The sequence below is a fragment of the Chelonoidis abingdonii genome, chromosome 6 (assembly GCF_003597395.2).
Source record: "Chelonoidis abingdonii isolate Lonesome George chromosome 6, CheloAbing_2.0, whole genome shotgun sequence".
NCBI classification, from domain to species: Eukaryota; Metazoa; Chordata; order Testudines; family Testudinidae; genus Chelonoidis; species Chelonoidis abingdonii.
The window spans coordinates 14,972,308-14,990,123 of NC_133774.1; the positions used below are offsets into that span (position 1 = coordinate 14,972,308).

The 17,816-nt window shown below is 44.5% G+C and overlaps 1 protein-coding gene across 1 annotated transcript in view; it reads right to left on the reverse strand.

The window, feature by feature from the left end:
* Positions 1-13,632, reverse strand: part of ZBTB7C (zinc finger and BTB domain containing 7C) — a 129,507-nt gene extending 115,875 nt beyond the window's left edge. The window contains exon 1 of the mRNA XM_032798471.2: positions 13,587-13,632. The gene's annotated coding sequence lies outside the window, so the exon portion shown is untranslated. The remainder of the gene's footprint in view (positions 1-13,586) is intronic.
* Between the last annotated feature and the right edge of the window lie 4,184 nt (positions 13,633-17,816).

Here is a 17,816-nt window from a genome sequence, read left to right on the forward strand (position 1 = left end):
GGATGATTTAGTTGGGAATTGGTCCTGCTTTGAGCAGGGGGTTGGACTAGATGACCTCCTGAGGTCCCTTCCAACCCTGATATTCTATGATTCTATACAGGTAGGGTGTGGATTTCTGCCACCTGTCCTGTAATCTGTGCTGCCATATTCTGCCTTTCCCCCCATTTATTATTACTGACCAGCCCCCAAAGATAGGCCAGATATCTGTTTTCCAACTGATCTCTTGCTAGCTCTGTTTTTTTTCCTTCTTCCTTGATTTGTTTTTAAAGAGATTGACTCATGGATGGTTAATTTTAAAGTGATCTTTAATTTGGAGACCTCTTTCCACTGACCTTCTTAACTGCACTTTCGCTACACACATTAAGGGTGAAATTCACCTTGTGTATTGGGATGGCATGAGGCCCAGGCACCACACAAGTGCCATGTGAGCCCGTCTGGAGGGGTTAAAGTGGAACATGAGTGGAATGTTGGCTTCACACTGGTCCCTGCAAAGAGAGGGCGAGAGAGTGGGAAAAGTTCCCTGTCAAAATCTGTAAGGCCACCACCTCTATCTTCCTTCTAGTCACTCCTCCAAACTCACCTCTTCTATAATGTGCATAGAATCATAGAAATGTAGGGTTGGGAGGGACCTTGAGAAGTCATCAAGTCCAGCCTTCTGTGCTGAAGCACCACCAAGTAAAGCTAAACCAGTCTCTGACAGATGGTTGTCCAACCTGTTCTTAAAAACCTCCAATGATGGGGATTCCACACTCCAGAGTTTAACTATCCTTATAGTTAGAATGTTTTCCCTAATTTCTAATCTAAATCTCCCTTGCTGCAGATTAAGACCATTACTTCTTGTCCTACCTTCAGAGGAAGGAGAACAATTGATCACAGTCTTCTTTATAACACCCCTTAACGTATTTGAAGACTGTTAGCAGATCCCCCCTCAGCCTTCTTTTCTCAAGAACAAACGTCTAGTTTTTTTAACCTTTTCTTATAGGTCAGGTTTTCAAAAGCTTCTATCATTTTTGTTGCTCTCCTCCGGACTCAGTCCAATTTGTCCACATCTTTGCTAAGTGTGGCACCCAGAGCTGGACACAATACTCCAGCTGAGACTTCACCAATGCCAAGTAGAGTGTGACAATTACCTTCTGAGTCTTCCATCTGACACTGCTGTCGCTACACTCCAGAATGACATTACCCTTTTTTGCAACTCCATCACATTGTTGGCTTATATTCAATTTGTGACTCATTATAACCCCCAGGTCCCTTTTACTAGTACTATCACCTAACTGGCTATTCTCCATTTTGTAGTTGTGTATTTGATTTTTTCTTCCTAAGTGAATTACTTTGCACTTATCTTCATTGAATTTCATCTTGTTGATTTGAAACCAATTCTCCAATTTGTCAAGGTCCTTTTGAATTCTAATCCTGTCCGGTAAAGTGCCTGCAACTCCACCCAGCCTGGTGTCATCTGCAAGTTTTATAAGCATATTTTCCACTCTATTATCCAAGTCATTAATGAAAATATTGAACAGTTCCAGACTAAGGATTGATCCCTGTGGGACCCCCCTAAATACACCCTCCCAGTTCGAGAGCGAGCCATTGATAACTACTCTTTAAGTACGGTCTTTAAATCAGTTGTCCACCCTCCTTATAGTAAATTCATCTAGACCGCACTTCCCTTGTTTGCTTATGAGAATGTCATGTGAGACTCTGTCATAAGCTTTACCAAAATCAAGATATATCACATCTACTGCTTTCCCCCCATCTGTTAGGCCAGTAACCCTCTAAAAGAAGAAAATTAGGTTGGTTTGGCATGATTTGTTCTTCACAAATCCATGCTGGCTATTCCTTATAACCCTATTATCCTCTAGGAGCTTACAAACTGACTGTTTAATAATTTGTTCCAGTATCAAAATTAGGCTGACTGATCTATAATTCCAAGGATCCTCTTTATTTCCCTTTTTAAAGAGAGGTACTATGTGTGCCTTTCCCCAGTCCTCTAGGACCTCATCCATCCTCCATGAGTTCCCAAAGATGATTGCTTCAGTGAGTACCTCGAGTACCCTAGCCTGAATTTCATCAGGCCCTGAAACTTGAATACATCTAACTTATCTAAATCTCCTTTACCCTGTCCTTTCCCTATTTTGGCTTGAATTCCTTCCCCCTTGTTAATATTAATTATGTTGAGTATCTGGTCACCATTAACCTGTTTAGCGAAGACTGACGCAAAAGAGGCATTAAACACCCCAGCCTTTTTGATGTCATTGGTTATTAGCTTTCCTTCCCTGCTAAGTAGAGGACCTATGCTTTCCTTTGTCTTGCTCTTGCTCCTTATGTATTTAAAGAACCTGTTCTTATTCCCTTTTATGTCCCTTGCTAGATATAACTCATTTTGTGTCTTAGCCTTTCTGATTTTGTCCCTATATGCTTGTGATAGTCTCCTGTACTGCACCTGAGCAATTCATCCATGTTTCCACTTTTTGTAGGATTCCCTTCTGATCTTCAGGTCATAAAGAGCTCCTGATTGAACCATATTAGCCTCTTATTTTTCTTCCTATCTCTTCTTCACGATGGGATGGTTTGCAGTTGTGCCTTTACTAGGGCTGCTAGCTCTCCTGAACTCCTTTAGCCCTTAGATTTTCCAGAGGAAACCCAACTGATAACAGCTCGGCAAGCAGCATGTTGGGATACTGCTCCTGCTTAGCTAAGAAATGTGCAACCTCTTATTATTTGTATTCCTCTGGTCCCCGCCAGCATCCACCTGGCCAATTTGTTTGTCTCATCCACCTATTGGGTCTTATATTTCATATCATAAGCTCTTTGGGGCAGGGACTACTATTCTCTCTGTGTATGCACAGCACATAGCATGGTGGGACCCTGACCTGCTGAGTCTCACTTTAACACATTTAAAATTGCCTTCACCAAATAAGAACTGGAGAAATAGATTGCATCCTGGAACAGGACATCCATGTACCCTGAGATAAACTGCCTCAATACAGAAAAATAAAATCCAGAGACCGCACACCCCAAGTGGGTACCTACCACCACACACTGGTATCATCAAACAACTCTTACTTGATGGGGACCCCATTCTAAAAGAGATCTTTCCTGATCCCCATCTTTTGGCCTTCAAACACCGCCCCCAAACCTCATCAAACTCATCACCAGAGCAAGCCATCCACAGACCAGGAGACTTCAACTCAAAGCAGCACCAGAGCCTTCTGAAACAAGAGATGCAAAACCTGCAGATATATCTCCACTGCTATGATGACCAACGTCCCACACAACACACCTTTCAAGATCCCTGTGTTCTAAACATGCTGTATCGCAACATGTGATGTACCTCATCCAGTGCATCAAATGCCCCTATAACAGCATGTAGATGAAACAGGACAGTTACTTCACTCTCAGCTGAACTCACACAGAAAAATGATAAAAGGCAAAGACACCCTTTCATCTGGGAGCAAACACTTTTCACAGAATGATCACTCCACATCTGACCTCTCTGTCCTCATCCTCAAAGGAGATCTGCACAACACCGTCAAAAGATGAACCTGGGAGCCTAAATTCATAACTTGCTAGACACTAAAAATCATGGACTCCGTAGAGATCCTGGTTTTGTGTCTCATTACAACAATCTATAAACCACTAAGTGTAAACCTCATTTGTCCTATGACTGGAGGGGTGTTAATTTCCCACTTCATTTTGAATGGTTTCTTGCAACATCTGTTAACTCCTTATGCTTAACAATCTGTTCCACCTTGAATTTAGCTGTGACAATCTGAATGTCTTTCCCAGACTTGAAGAAGAGCTCCGTGTAGCTCAAAAGCTTCTCTCTCGCACCAGGAGAAGTTGGTCCAATACAAGATATTACTTCACCCACCTTATCTCTTTAAATAATAATAATCAGCTGAACACTGCTGCCAGGCTGAGCTGTGAGAGGAGCAGCTGTCATTTCTTTGTGAGCTCCCACGTTCAAGTTTTGCAGCATCGAAGGAGTTTATAACTCCGAAAGGCTCCTGTAGCTTCTATGCCGTTCTCCCTCCTGGCTCCTTGTTCTCTTTCACATCACAGCCTCGCTGCTACCCAGCCACCAGAAGAGTCCCAGAGAAACAAGAGACCCAGCACTAGCATTTTAATGTAGGGAACAGGTTTTAATTCATTGCTATAAAAAGCCTAATTCTCAGCAATTTTAATCACTCTAGAGGCCTCTGCAAGGTTCCAAAGATTTCCTCCCTTGCCAACTGTCACCTCCCACCTGCAGCATCTCCCCCATCCACAGGGCTCGGCCCAAGTGACCCATTAACATTCCCTTCTTCTTGTAAATATTGCCTGAGCAGCCCTGCCTGCCTCTTGGCCTCAATTAATTGTGGCCTGGGGGAGAAGGAGATAAGTGAGCATTAAAATTTAACTATGTCTCCACAGATGGTAAAAATAAAGTTTGATGTGACAAGTGAGGGCAGCAGGAAACAGAGCTGGCTTGGAGCAGCCACTCATTCTGCAAGGCAAAGGGGGAACAGAAATCCAGCTGACCTGTAAATTCTGTTTTCCTAGATATTTTTGTGGCTTGCTCAGGTCAGACAATTTTGCAGCCTTGTTGTGCTGCCTGTTTGCTGACGGTGTGATCCTTCCCTCCACACTTGCTCTTTTTGTTCTGTTCCGCTTCACCAGACAGGGTATATTTTTTAAAGGCTCATGGAAGATGCCTCATTGACAGTCCTGGAGATAAATGCCCTCTGCTCAATGCAGGAATGAGAGTTTCCCCCATGTTGCACCCCTAATGCGATTCAACCCCAGCCTGCCGAGGTGAAAGGTTAGTTCAGTCTCTGGGGCCCGTTCAATCCGTGTCTGTCTGCTGTCAACAAGAGTGAGACACTTGGGGCAGTTCTGTGATGTCCTGTGGAATGCGGTGGGAGGCCACTAGCTTATTTCACAGAGGCCAACAGAGCCTTCAGGTATCAGCTTCCACTCATTACCAGTCTCATCCCATTTCCAACCAGCAGCCCTAACGTGATAAACTCCCTAATCCCATCAGCAAGCCCCTAGCTCATCCAGGTCACCTAGCTCATGTCTCGATGTTAACATAACATTCTGGTTGGTGATTTTGGAGGTTCCATCCATGCTTTTTCTCACAAGCATCGACGCTGTGAGGCACAGGTGATCCCAGAGAGGCACTGAGCTCGTTCATCTCCCATTACTATTATGGAGGCTGAGAAAATTCAGCATCTCACAGGATTTGGCTCTCTGGGACTGAACACCACACAAGAAGTAGATTATTTTTAAGGATCTAGAAAAGAAGGGCTCCACTCTTCTCATTTTTAGGTCCAGATCCTGCTTCCTTCAGTGCCCCTGACAAAACTCTCAATGATTTCAAGCTTGAGTGCTTCAGGCTCAATCCAAATCCCATTGATGTCTGTGAAGAGACTCTTATTGACTTCAGTGAGAGCTGGATTGGGCCCTAAATCTCCTAGCATAAGGTGAAATTCAGGCCTACACGAACACCACTCAAGTCCCACTCAGATCCCATGGGTTGTATTGGCCATTACACAGGGGCCAATCTCACCTATCATGCACAGTTCCATTATATTGCTGGGTACTGCAGGTACAGAATGCTCCCTCTAATACATCAAGGGACCCCTGGAACAGTTTCTTGTTTAAAAAGGCAGTTTTTGCACAACACCAACACCTGAAACGTAATTGGTACCTTCAACTGTGTGCAAGATTTCCAACTTCTGCTGCAAAGAGCAACAGGTAATCCTCTACTGTGTCCAAACAAAACAATGGAGCCTCTGCTGGAACAAAAGCAAAGACTGCTGATAGGGTGGCTTTTTCCCCCCAAGACACCTCCCTATTCTGTAAGAATGAAGTGCCTAAGAAAAATAAGAACCCCCCATCCCCGATGCTAATATATGCCCCTGCATCCTAAGGACCCTATTACAGTACATTGCATGCAACGCTTTCAATATTTAAGGAACAAAAATGTGTGTGTAGGGGAGAGGAGATGTGGAATCCCTACTGGCTCCAGAGTTTCTTTTGAGACATGCTGCTTCTAGCACAGACTTTATTTAATCTTTTCATAAGTAACTCTTACCAGGAGACATTCAAAAAGAGGGCATCTAAATGGAGAAAAGTTGGTCTCCAAATTCATTTTCTTTTGCTAGTGACTCTTTTGGAGAGCGATTCAGACCGGGGAGACACAGTGCAATCTGTACTTCTAAATTAGCTTCCAGGCACTCAGGATGCTTATTATTCATTCTACAAATATATTAGGTAATGTCTTTCGCCCCTTTCAATGTACGGACTATGGGTCTTTGATGCATTGTGTGACTTGAAAGTTTCATACCTAAAGAAGTCTCTCTTTTAAGTCCCCACTTTTATCAAGCATATTCTGTTCTTTTTATAATACACACAATGACATAAGAATCTTGACCTGCTTCGTGTCTGATGGGCTGAAATCTCAGGCACATAGGATAAAACAGCCGTTTCCATCAATACAGTTTAAACACTTACAGTTCTATTCAGTCAGATATTACCTAGGGGCCTGCCATGCCACAGAAAGCTGCAGAAATTGGCTCTATAGACAGCTGACCAATTAAGCAGTAAGAACTGACCCTTTCCAGAGTTGCTTTTCTTTTTTGCTTTGCCTTGTGCTGGTTGGGGGCTGGAGGAACTCACAGCAGGAGGCGAGAGCCTGTCCAACCTAGATTTGTTTTCTTTTTTTAACTAGATTTTTGCATGTTTCCCTCTGTAGCTACATTAGGACATAATCATGGAGGTCAATGGGAGCAAGACCACATCCTTAATCTTAGACAGCGCAGTGTAAGAGGAAGGATGGCCTTGCGATTAAGGTACAGGCCTGGGACTTACAAGACCTGGGGCAGCAGAAGACCTCTGCTGCAGGCTGTATGTGGCAAGTTACTTAATTGCTCTCTGACTAAGGGAATGTCTACATAGCAAACAAAACAAACTCACTGAAGTGAGTCTCAGAGCCCACATCAACTGACTTGGGCTTTCAGGGCTTATGCTACAGAACTAAAAATAGCAGTGTAGAGGTCCTGCTTGGACTCTGAGACCCTCCCCGGTTTCAGGGCCCGAGTGGCCTCATCTGCACTGCCATTTTGAGCCCCATGAGCCCAAGTCAGTTGAGCCTGCTCTGAGACGCAATGCTGCGGGGGGGGGGTCTTTTGCAGTGTAGATGACCTTGGGCACCTCTATCTGTGAAATGGGGAGAATCATACTTCCTCAGTCTTGTCTGTTTACCTTTTGACAGGTTTCAGAGCAGCAGCCGTGTTAGTCTGTAGCCGCAAAAAAAACAGGAGTCCTTGTGGCACCTTAGAGACTTAAATTTATTTGAGCATAAGCTTTCATGGGCTACAAGTACTCCTGTTCTGTTTACTCTGTAAGCTCACTGGGGCAGGGACAGTCTCTCACTATGCAATGAACAGTGCTCAGCATGATGGGGCTCACAACAGGTACTTCAAGGGAAATACAAAAATGTATCTGAATGACAAATAAAAGGCTGAAGGATCGGATATTTGAAGATCAGGACTAGACATTTTTCTTAAAAAAGAAAATCTTGAAGTGTAGGAGTAAAATTCCAGCCCAACGCAGAGTGCCTTATCTGGATGAACAAGTCTAATTAAAGAGGGGAGCAGCTCAGTTAGGAACTAACCCTGCAGGGTGGTAGGGGCTTGATCCTGAGGCCTGGAAAGAGCTCTCCCCTCCCACTAATGTCAGTTCCCAGGCCCTACGCGGAAATGGCTCTAGAATTCCACAGGAGTATTCACAAAGAGAGTATTCCAGAACCCTGTTTACGACAAGGTGATACCACTCCCCTGGAGCTACCCTATGCAGGATCTCAACTCCCCTGGGTATGTCTTGCACTGCAGTCTGAGATGTGATTGCAGCACAGGTAGGCTGTGACGAACTGGTAATGTTTTTAATGTTGCTCTGAATACTGTGTTGGTGCCTCAGTGTCCCCTATGCAGTTCTTAAGTATCTAGGTGGTGGGATGAGGGTGTGTGATTGCTGCAGAGCAAGGGGCCAGTGCACCTAAATGCCTGACACTCTGTCTCCTAGCAACTGATGGCCTGGGCCCCTTCTCTGCAAAGGTGCCAGCTGAAGGTGTTGGAGACAAATAGATCAGGTGACCTCCTGGCCCGGGAAAGGAGCTGAGCAGAGAGGAGGGGCTGGAGGAGATTGTTAGTCTGGAGCTGCCTGGGGACGAGGAGTGAAGTGCAGACCTGGGGGTCTGGCTCACTCCCCCCCAGAATGGACCCGGCCGAGGGGTCCGGTTCGCTGTATCTACAAGCTCTGTTTTAGATCCTGTTCCTGTCATCGAATAAATCTCTGTTTTACTCGCTGGCTAAGAGTCACGTCTAACTGCAAAGTGGGGGTGCAGGACCCTGTGGCTTCCCCAGGACCCCGCCTGGGTGGGCTCGCTGTGGGAAGCGCATGGAGGGGCAGAGGATTCTGAATGCTCCAAGGAGAGACCCAGGAGGTGAAGACGTGTGAGCTTCTTGCCCCGAACAAGTCTGCTCCAAGGGAGAGGAGGCTCCCCAAAGTCCTGACTGGCTTTGTGGGGAGCTGTTCCAGAGCATTGCTTGGTGACTGTGTGACATAGCATAGCTCCATTAGCTTTAGCTGTGCTAGCAGGGCTAAAAATAGCAGTGTAGACGCAGCCGTACGGGCCTCAGTGCAGGCTAGTAATGTGTGTACGTACCTAAAGTCCCCAGTGTGCTTGTATAGCACACAATGAAGCCAGTCCCATCACACCTACACAGGAAAAGCTAATGTGGGTATGTCGCTCCATCTAGGACATACCTTCAGACTGACATAAATGAGGTCGGAGGTCTTGAAACCATTGCCGGTTGAGCAATTTCACCAGTTTTGCCAGGGAGATGATTCCTTAAGGCATGTCTACATGGCCCTGCAATGTGGACTATGGGGGTGTGAACTGCACTGAAGTGTTGCACTGTAACTCCCTGGTGGGGACCCTGCTAGTGCAAATTAAATGATACCAGGTTCACATTAGCGTAGTCCCATTTCAAACGTGTCTGTGCAAAAGTGGATGAGCTGTTTTGCACCAGCCTGCCAGTGATAAGTATCCAAGCCTATCTTTCAAAATGGCATCAAAACACACATCAGGAAGGCGTGATCCTGCAAACTCTCTCACATGTGAATGGTCCTTACTCATGTGAGAGTCTGACGTCAATAGTCCCACGGGATTCTTTGTCACTGGCTTCAATGGGACTGCTTCTATAAGGGCAGCTTTAATGAGCAGAGACACAGTTTTCAGACATGTCTGTTAATTTAGGCTCCTTCAGTTTCTAGGGGCTCAAACTTGACAAACCCTGGATCTGGTTGAGCATCTGAAGCATCCATTAACTTCAGATGAAGCTGTGGGACCTCTGTACCCATGGAAAATAGGCCCTTGGTGCTGGGCTCCCCAAAATGGATGTAGTCTAAATGAGTGGACAAAATTTTATACTGGAAGCTTGCAGGCTCAGGTGCTAATATTGGTCAAACCTGTACTCGGATTACCAGCAGCCAGTTTGTCACCAAATTGAAAAGTAAGAGCTCCAGGAACTCAAGCCAGCATATTTCTCTCTAGTTAACAGATCCTGAACACACAAGATATACAACTGCCTTAAACTTAGCATAAGTGTAGATTCTACTGTAAATATAGTAGCTTAAAGGGACCAAAAATAATAATAAGTTATACTAAAATCTCAGCTCTTGCATTACCCATCCAGTTGTGAGGCTTCTCAGGAGTTCTCTTAAATATCCTTATTAAAATACCATCAAGACAGACCTAGATTTTGTGGTAGGGGCCACGTGATTGGTGCAGAGCTACAGAACTGGCCTGCTCAAAGCAAGTTGACAGGTCATTATTTTGTGTCCTACAAATTCTATGAGATGATAAGAAAACTCCACCAATTTGATGTTTTATCAGTTTGTGGGTTGAAAAAAGAAATTATTTCAGTCTAGATAACGATTCTATTTCTTCGCAGCAAATTAGAGTTTTACTTCTCATGGGGACTCCACCAAAAAAGAATAGCAGGAGCTGAGACAGGACAGATCACATACCCGTCAGCAGAAAGATTGTGTCACAGCTTTCTGAAATGTCTGTGCAAATTGTAAGGAGACTGAAATGGCTCCTTTGCGAAGGAAAAAAATATATGAACAAGGCTGCAGGAGAAAAATCTATTTGGAGAGATTTGCAGACCCCGGGCAAAGGAAACACATGGAAACCCAAGAAAGGATCATGGGATGATTATAAAGACTGATGGATAGTTCAGTAAATCATTAAACAGTATCCAAGTCAAATATGCCAACGAATGCCAATTATTTAACACAAACTATAGTATAAATGTATGCTTAATAAGCTGAACCTGCTTTTAGGATTTTATGATTTCTGTTTGCCTGTTTCAGCTAAGGGACAGAGCCTCATCTGGAGTAAATCAGTTTAGTGCCACTGAGGATCTTGCATCTCTATCTAAGTTCTCACATAATGCCCCCAAAGTGGTATGTGACTGCCTCACATGTATTAATTCATTTACTTTCACATGCCTGTGACAGAGGGAACCATCCCCATCCCCATCTTAGAGAGAAGGGCTGAGGCCCAGAGAGATTAATAGAGTCTGATCCTGGGAGGTGCTGAGCCCACAGCTCCCTAATTGAGACTCTTCTCATGTGGAGGCAGAGGTCTATGCATGAAAGTTCCTCGTAGTGCATAGATCTCAAGGACACACACACTATTGTTATGGCAGGCAGCACCAGATGGCACTTACATATATTCTTCTGATTTCCTTTGCTTAATGTGAGAGCAAGTTTTGACACTTGGGAAGATATGGCGTGTTATTATTAATTTTGGTTTGTGCAAAGGTTTGTGTAGAGACATCTGTGGCATAGAGGGAGCTGTGTGAGTAGCAGGAGAATTTGCTCTCTGCCTTGGGCTCTGATTGGAGTCAGTTCTTGAGACAGAATTGGTCCCTGGACCAGGCACTGGCGTTAGGCTGAGCCTGGGATTGTCAGGCATGCGGTTTGAACTCTCAGTCCACCCTTACTTGTGATGATCAATTCTTTACTCCAGGGGCAGCATTGTTACTGTCCGTGGGCTAGATTATGCCACGGCCCATTGTCTGTGTACAAATAAAGCAAGTTACGCTTAGACTATACCACATCCACTGATTTCTCCACCCTGGGAAGCTGACTCCCCCTGGACACCATCTGCTACTGCTTGGCAGAGGAGTGATGCCGGTTTCAGAATGGTACACTGGTGTTAGAAAAAGAGGCAAAAGAGGCAATGCTATATTACTACTTGTCAGTACGAATTCGAGAGCTTGCAGCATCAGGATTTCGGTACATCAAACCAGTGCTTAGATTAGCGAGAGGACGTGCACCAAGAGGTGGATGGTGTTATCCTACTTCTCATCCCCAAATCAGCCATAATTGGTGGAAATGGGAACTGGGCATCACCATCTGTAGCCATAAACAACAGAAAAGGTGGCATTAAAGAACGGAGCTTGCCAGACAAGTTTCAGAGTTGCTTTCTTTTAGTAGAAATTGTCATGTTGTGGATGAAGTGGTAGCTGGATATATTTGGATTTTATTAAATCATTCGATCCAGTCCTTCACAAAACGTAGCGCTCAGATTTAATTCTCGTTGGCTTGGCTATGAATGGAGACTGGAGAACCCGGAGCAAAGGGATAGGATGAACACAATGTACTAAGCTAGTGGGAGGTGTGGAATGGTGGGGGCAGCACAAGAATCCGAGTTAAACCTTTTTTTTAGTATTTTCATTAACAAGATAGGAGAGGGAGGAAACAGCTTGCCACACACCATAAGGCAACTAGGGAGGAGTTGAGAACAACCCTGAAGAGAGAGGAAAAATTCAAAAAGGATCTAGAGACATCCAAGTATGTGCAACAGAGGACAAACCGGACTGAATCCCGACAGGTTCTAAGCATCATCTGCAACTCTCATTCATGTCAGTCAGACAGATCCTGAGCCCTCCCTCACGGATGGCGCTGGGCACCTGAAGATCAGGTCTCAGGGGATCCATGAGGCTAGGGGCAAAGCCTCTACCCATTCTGAGGCAAGTGAGCAAACTCCGCCCTGGACAGCACAACCCAGAAAAACCCAGAGCAGGATCCTGGCAGTGCTTTCTCCCTCCACCCCCCAGACTCACTCCTCACATGTATTTCCACAGGCGGGACCTCTCTTGGCACGAGGCACTCTCCCATTTTCTTCAACATGGAGATTGCCTGAGTAAAGGCTGAGAAAAGCCGAGGCCCCAGTTCTGCCCTCTTTACTCGTGACCATTAATTCTTTACTCCATGGGTAGCACTGTTCCTTTCCAGGGGCTAAATTATGCCACACCCATGTTGCTGCACTGTCCCAGGAGCACCCCAGAGACTGCTCGGAGAAGAGGAGGTGGATGGGTCGGAATTTGCTCCTAGCCTATGCCGCTATGCCCTCTGCACCAGCTCACTGCAACTTGTCCTGCCCCCATTCCATACCCCTCACCACCTACCTGTGCTTGGGTGGAGGGGGAGTTTCATGCATGCAGTACATTCTTATTTCTGCACACAGCACCCACGTACTCCTCCGCACCCAGACCTCAGGTCCAAGCAGTGCCTGCAGGCATGCCAGGGGAGTTCTTACAGCCATGCAGTACAGGAACCAATCTAATCCAGTGGGACTACTCCAGGAGTGAAGGCACTTCTCAACAAGTGCAAGGTGGCAGAACGAGGCCTGGACAAAGGACATTAGGACCTGACCCACAGTTATCAAGGTGCTCAGAAAGGGCATAGTACTTCTCAGGATTCAGCCCTTGTGAGCAAAAGGGTCACCAATCCACCTGTATGGTGACATATGAGGCCAGAGCCTTAGCTGGTGCAAATCGGTGTAGCTCAGTTCAATGGAGCAACACCAGTTTACACCACCAGAGGATCTGGCCCCTACTCTTCAGCTCGTTTAAATCAAAAATCTGAAATCTTTTCTTTCTATCAATGAATGCTGGGCAATCATCTGACCCAGGAGTCCTTCGTCACCCAGGAGGTCTGCATTAGGGCAAGGCATAAGGAAACTACAAGCCATTCATCAAAATGTTAAACAAAAATCCTTTGGCATATCATAGATCTGTGTAAATGGTAAAATAACTGTTTCTGCTTCTTACAGGTAGGGTTCCAACATACAAGGAAATACATGCACGAAACATGTATAAAGCACAATAATATTCTCAACAGACTGATGGAAAGCAACATGTTGCAGTTCTGTCACTTTACATCTTTTAAAAATAGTTTGTTCTTTTTTGGAGGGGTTTTGGGCTTCTACTGACTCATCAGTGTCCCAGACTGGCTGTCACTGCATACCCTCGACTCCCATTGAGGTCCATAGTGGCTGATGGTGCTCAGCATCTCATAGAAGACGCTTAGCACCATGTAAGATCAGGCCCCAAGAATGTATCCCTCAGGTGGCTAAAAAGTCAGGACAGTATCGTCTCTCTGGGAAACCCATTTGCCCTGTTTCCTAAAGCCCCTCACTCTTCTAGCACAGAAACAACCTCAAAGTAGTAGGAATTTATACTCACAATTACCCTTGTCTCGGTTTCAAATCTCAGGCAGCCGTTCCCTTTGCAGTCTTGACCATCTCCTGGAAAATTAAAAAAAAGAGGGGAAAAAATCAGACCTGATTTATCAACCTGTTGAGAAGATCTCACCCTGATGGCCACATTCTTTCTTCCCTTGGTCCCTTTGAGTAGCACTTCACTTTGCAAGTAGCCTAGGAATCTGGCTACGGGTGAAAGCTAAGGGTGATGTAAACAGGAGTGGATTTCTTCCTGATTTACACCAGCATACTGGCCCTGACAAGCAGAATCAGGCCCTGACACCTTCACAACACTCACCCCAGCCTCATGAAATCACTTTTTTACTGTAAAGGTATAATACCATTTCATACCCATTGCCTGATGAATCATACTTACAATGTCCAGATCAGCATCTTATCCCTCTTTGTGCTTGGCAACTAAGCCTGTAGTTCTGTAGCATGAAATTACCTAGGAGCATCACACAATAGACTCCGAGGTGCTACCCAGACTTGTCTGACATCTCCTTCAACATCAGCCTGAACTGAATCCTAACCGCCTGGTAAAAGATAATATCAAAACAAGGGCAACACTGTGTAACAAAGACTGTCACATACCAGGAACTACATTCACTTAAATGTTAAAATTGTGATGCACGTAAAAGGAACTTCTTGGACTCTAAACTGTGGGAGACCAGGGCCACATCTTCCTACTGTGTATACAGTACCTAGTACCATGGGCTGATTGGAATCTCTGGGCGCTACTACAATATAAATAAAAATAAAACCAACAGCAGAAAATGCCAGGAAATCTTCAAAGTGGGATGCTCCATGCTGTTGTGAAATAAGAAAAGGCAAGGACTTGAATTCAAGTGGGCATATCCAACATGTTATCAGGGTGAAATCCACCTCTCTGAAGAGGGCTAGAGCAATGGCTGCCATTTTGGCTGATACGCTGGGGACCTCCAGAACTAAATGCAAGAGCTACTACAATTTCAGATAACACACCCTATCTAGGGCTGTAACAGACTCATATCCTCTACAGCTCAGGCACACAAGGGGACCTGTAACACACACTCACCAGTGGGCTACATTAGCAAAAGGCCCATCCGCCACTTAAATTCCATTTAGCTTTGAATACACTGGCTTTTGCTAATCTAAGTGTTGCGGGACATTATTTAAATGTAGTATTTCATCAGTGAATATAATTACCATGGTGGTAGGATAAGCCAGGTAGTTTATGTCAGTGATTGTCTTTGTTTTAATAATACGGTGGTGAAGATCAGAGAAAGATAAACAATGGTTCAATAACAGCTAACAGCTCAACAATAACTTGCACACACTGCACTCCTACATTATCAAGATATAGACTCTCTATTTCAAAACAGGGAACAAAACACCTACATGCCACAGGGATGGGGCGACTGGATCAGATTAAACAGGTAACCAAACTGCTAGATTAACTAATGGAAGATAGAGAGGCTAAAATGTGGGACACTTTAATTCAAGGGATGCTAAGTGGACAGGAGCTGTGGAAATCATAGAAATGTATCACTGGAATGACCAAACCCCGACATAGTAACTGGAACAGAGTGTAGGTAATTTTATTATCTTCACTTGACATTATATGCTGAAATCCCACTGCTTTGATATGCTTAAGTGTCTTCCTGAATCAGGGCCCTAGTCTGTTTCCCAGCTGGTATACTGCATGTGCATTTACCAGATTTGCATGCACAAGCAGAGGTGCACTTTTGTAAGCACATTTTGTTCTCATATTTCTGATCCTTTTCAAAATCTGGCCTGGTAAGAATACATGCATCTTCACTAAAACAACCAAATTTTTTTTCATGGTAAAATCTTTTCAGTGTACTATTTCCTACATGGTTTTGTGAAACCCAGACACAGCAGCACTGTGGCAGCAGAGAAAGCAAAACTGATTAGAAACTAGAAGTGGATTCAGAATCCAGATTAGGTTTAAGACTTGAGCCCAAACATGGCCTAAAATTTGGATTTAAAAAGGAAGATTTTTTTTATATCAGTGGATCTTCAATAATCAGCAAAGATAGAACACAATTACAGTTTCTCTGGGATCTAGCAGAGTGCAACCAAGCTAGGGTCACTCAGATAACAGAGAAAATAGTTATGTATTGTGCTTAATCTAATTGTGTACATTTGGCAGGGGCAGATCAAATTTGATTTTTTATACTTGCTAAATTTTAAATTAGAAGATGTCAACAAAATATAAAAGATGATGGTTATAATTAGTCATTTAGAGCTAGAAACTCAGACTAAGGTGTTGAGGCAATAAACTACTGACTGGTTGTGTACATTTCCTGGTTGATTTCAATGATTCAAACAGTCCTCCTTCCTCTTCTACTGAAATCCTGGAGCAGCCTCTCTGGTACACTGTCTTATGAGATGGTGCAAATTCCATTTTCTCTTTGGATCTACAGGTAGGTTAATATCCCAGAATAGAATAATAAGGAGCTTCGAGCATTTTAACTTTTTTATTAAATGTGTGAGATCATTATAGTTTACACAAGTTCAAGTAGCGAAAAGGCAACAGAACTCCAGTAATCTCTTCAATGCTCTGTATTTTCCCTTGTCATGTAGCTAAGGTCTTAAATCATAACTTCATATTTATTTATGTAGTAAGCAATGCCTGGAGTCACAGGTAACTTTTATATCGCACAGTGGTTTGTGCAACATCCCCCTGGCTGCACTCTGTTCAGTGATCTAACAGTAAAGACTGTAAAGCCCGTGGTATAATCGGACAGCAAGAGCGAGCCTTCTCTGCCACTAATGATGCTGTTTGCTTTTGAAAATCTGGAGCTGTTCTGACCTTGTGCACTTAAGCCTGACCTCCTGTCCTAGCCCCATCCCCAATTCAGATCATTAGCTGATGAGTAAGCACTCTGCTCAGGACTAATGGCTCATTTGGTGCTAAATAGCAGAAAGTCAACAACAAAGGGGCAAAGAGTTGAATATGGTCCATTGTCAACATAACCACAGGGCTTATTACTGCAGGCCGTACTCAGGCAAAACTCCCATTGAAGTCATTGGGTACCTGCAGTGGATTGGTTTGCTGCATGAGATCATTGGGTGAAATCTTATCCCTACTGAAAACAATGTGAAAATTCCCATTGGTTTCAACAAGGTCAGGATTTCATGCCAGGTTTTCCTCTAGTGGCTGACAACAACTACAACACGCTGATATTTATGCTTAAAGAAATTCTCCTTTAGCTCAAGAGACAGAGGCCTCGATTTTTGCTGATGAAGATCTCAGGTACAATCCTCACAGACAAAACAGCTCGCTACATAAGGTCTAGGTTCATCAATTGTAGACCAGAAGGACTCTCCTAGGAGAGTATATAAAATGTATTGGGATATACAAGGGGCTGTGGTGCATTACGGTGTGACAAGCTCCCTACGGTTCAAGAGTAGATCTGAAAGTTTTCTGAAGACCGTAAACAAATCAACCACTTCGTGTAAATACCAACTAGCATTCAGCCTGCTGGACAAAAGAGGCACAGCTTCCTGCAGCTCTTCCAAAATGGGATGGTTTGTGACCGATGCCATTTGCTTTCAGCCAGCCCAGTAAAATGTTCTCTGAGTCTGAATGAGATGATAAGGCTCTATCGTGGCTTTTCTTGTAGCCACAAGCTGCTTAGGCTGGATGAACCAAACATATCCTACTGGATATGGTGTCAGGTTTCTAATTCATCTCTTTGACTCTGAATGCATCATTAACGTGCCACATCAGATCTCCCATGAATCTATTCTTCCTACCATAGAATTACTATAAGGGAAGTGAACTCTGCACTGTGCTGCCTGCTGTGACAGAGTGGGAATCATCTGTAATATTTTGGATAAATACTGTGTGTGCCTCAGTTTCTCCTATGTGCTGCATGGCTAAGGTGGTGGGAAAAGGTTGTTTACTCTTGGTAGAGACCCAGAGATACAGGTGTGACTGACACCTAGGCTCCAAGCCCACAGGGAGTCCAAGAATACACTGGCCTCTCCAAGTGCCTGGACATTTGGCATCTAGGATCTAACAAGCACGAATGACCCATCCTCCTTAGGAAGGCAGCCGTGTTTGACCAGCTGGAAAACAAACGGCCGAGGAGGAGGGACAGGTGACAGTGTTTGCCAGGTGACAAGAACAAAGGACTGGGGGGAGGTAGGTGGGTGGGTTGCAGTTAAAGCGGCCTGCTGGAAGGGAGAAGACTCTGCTGGT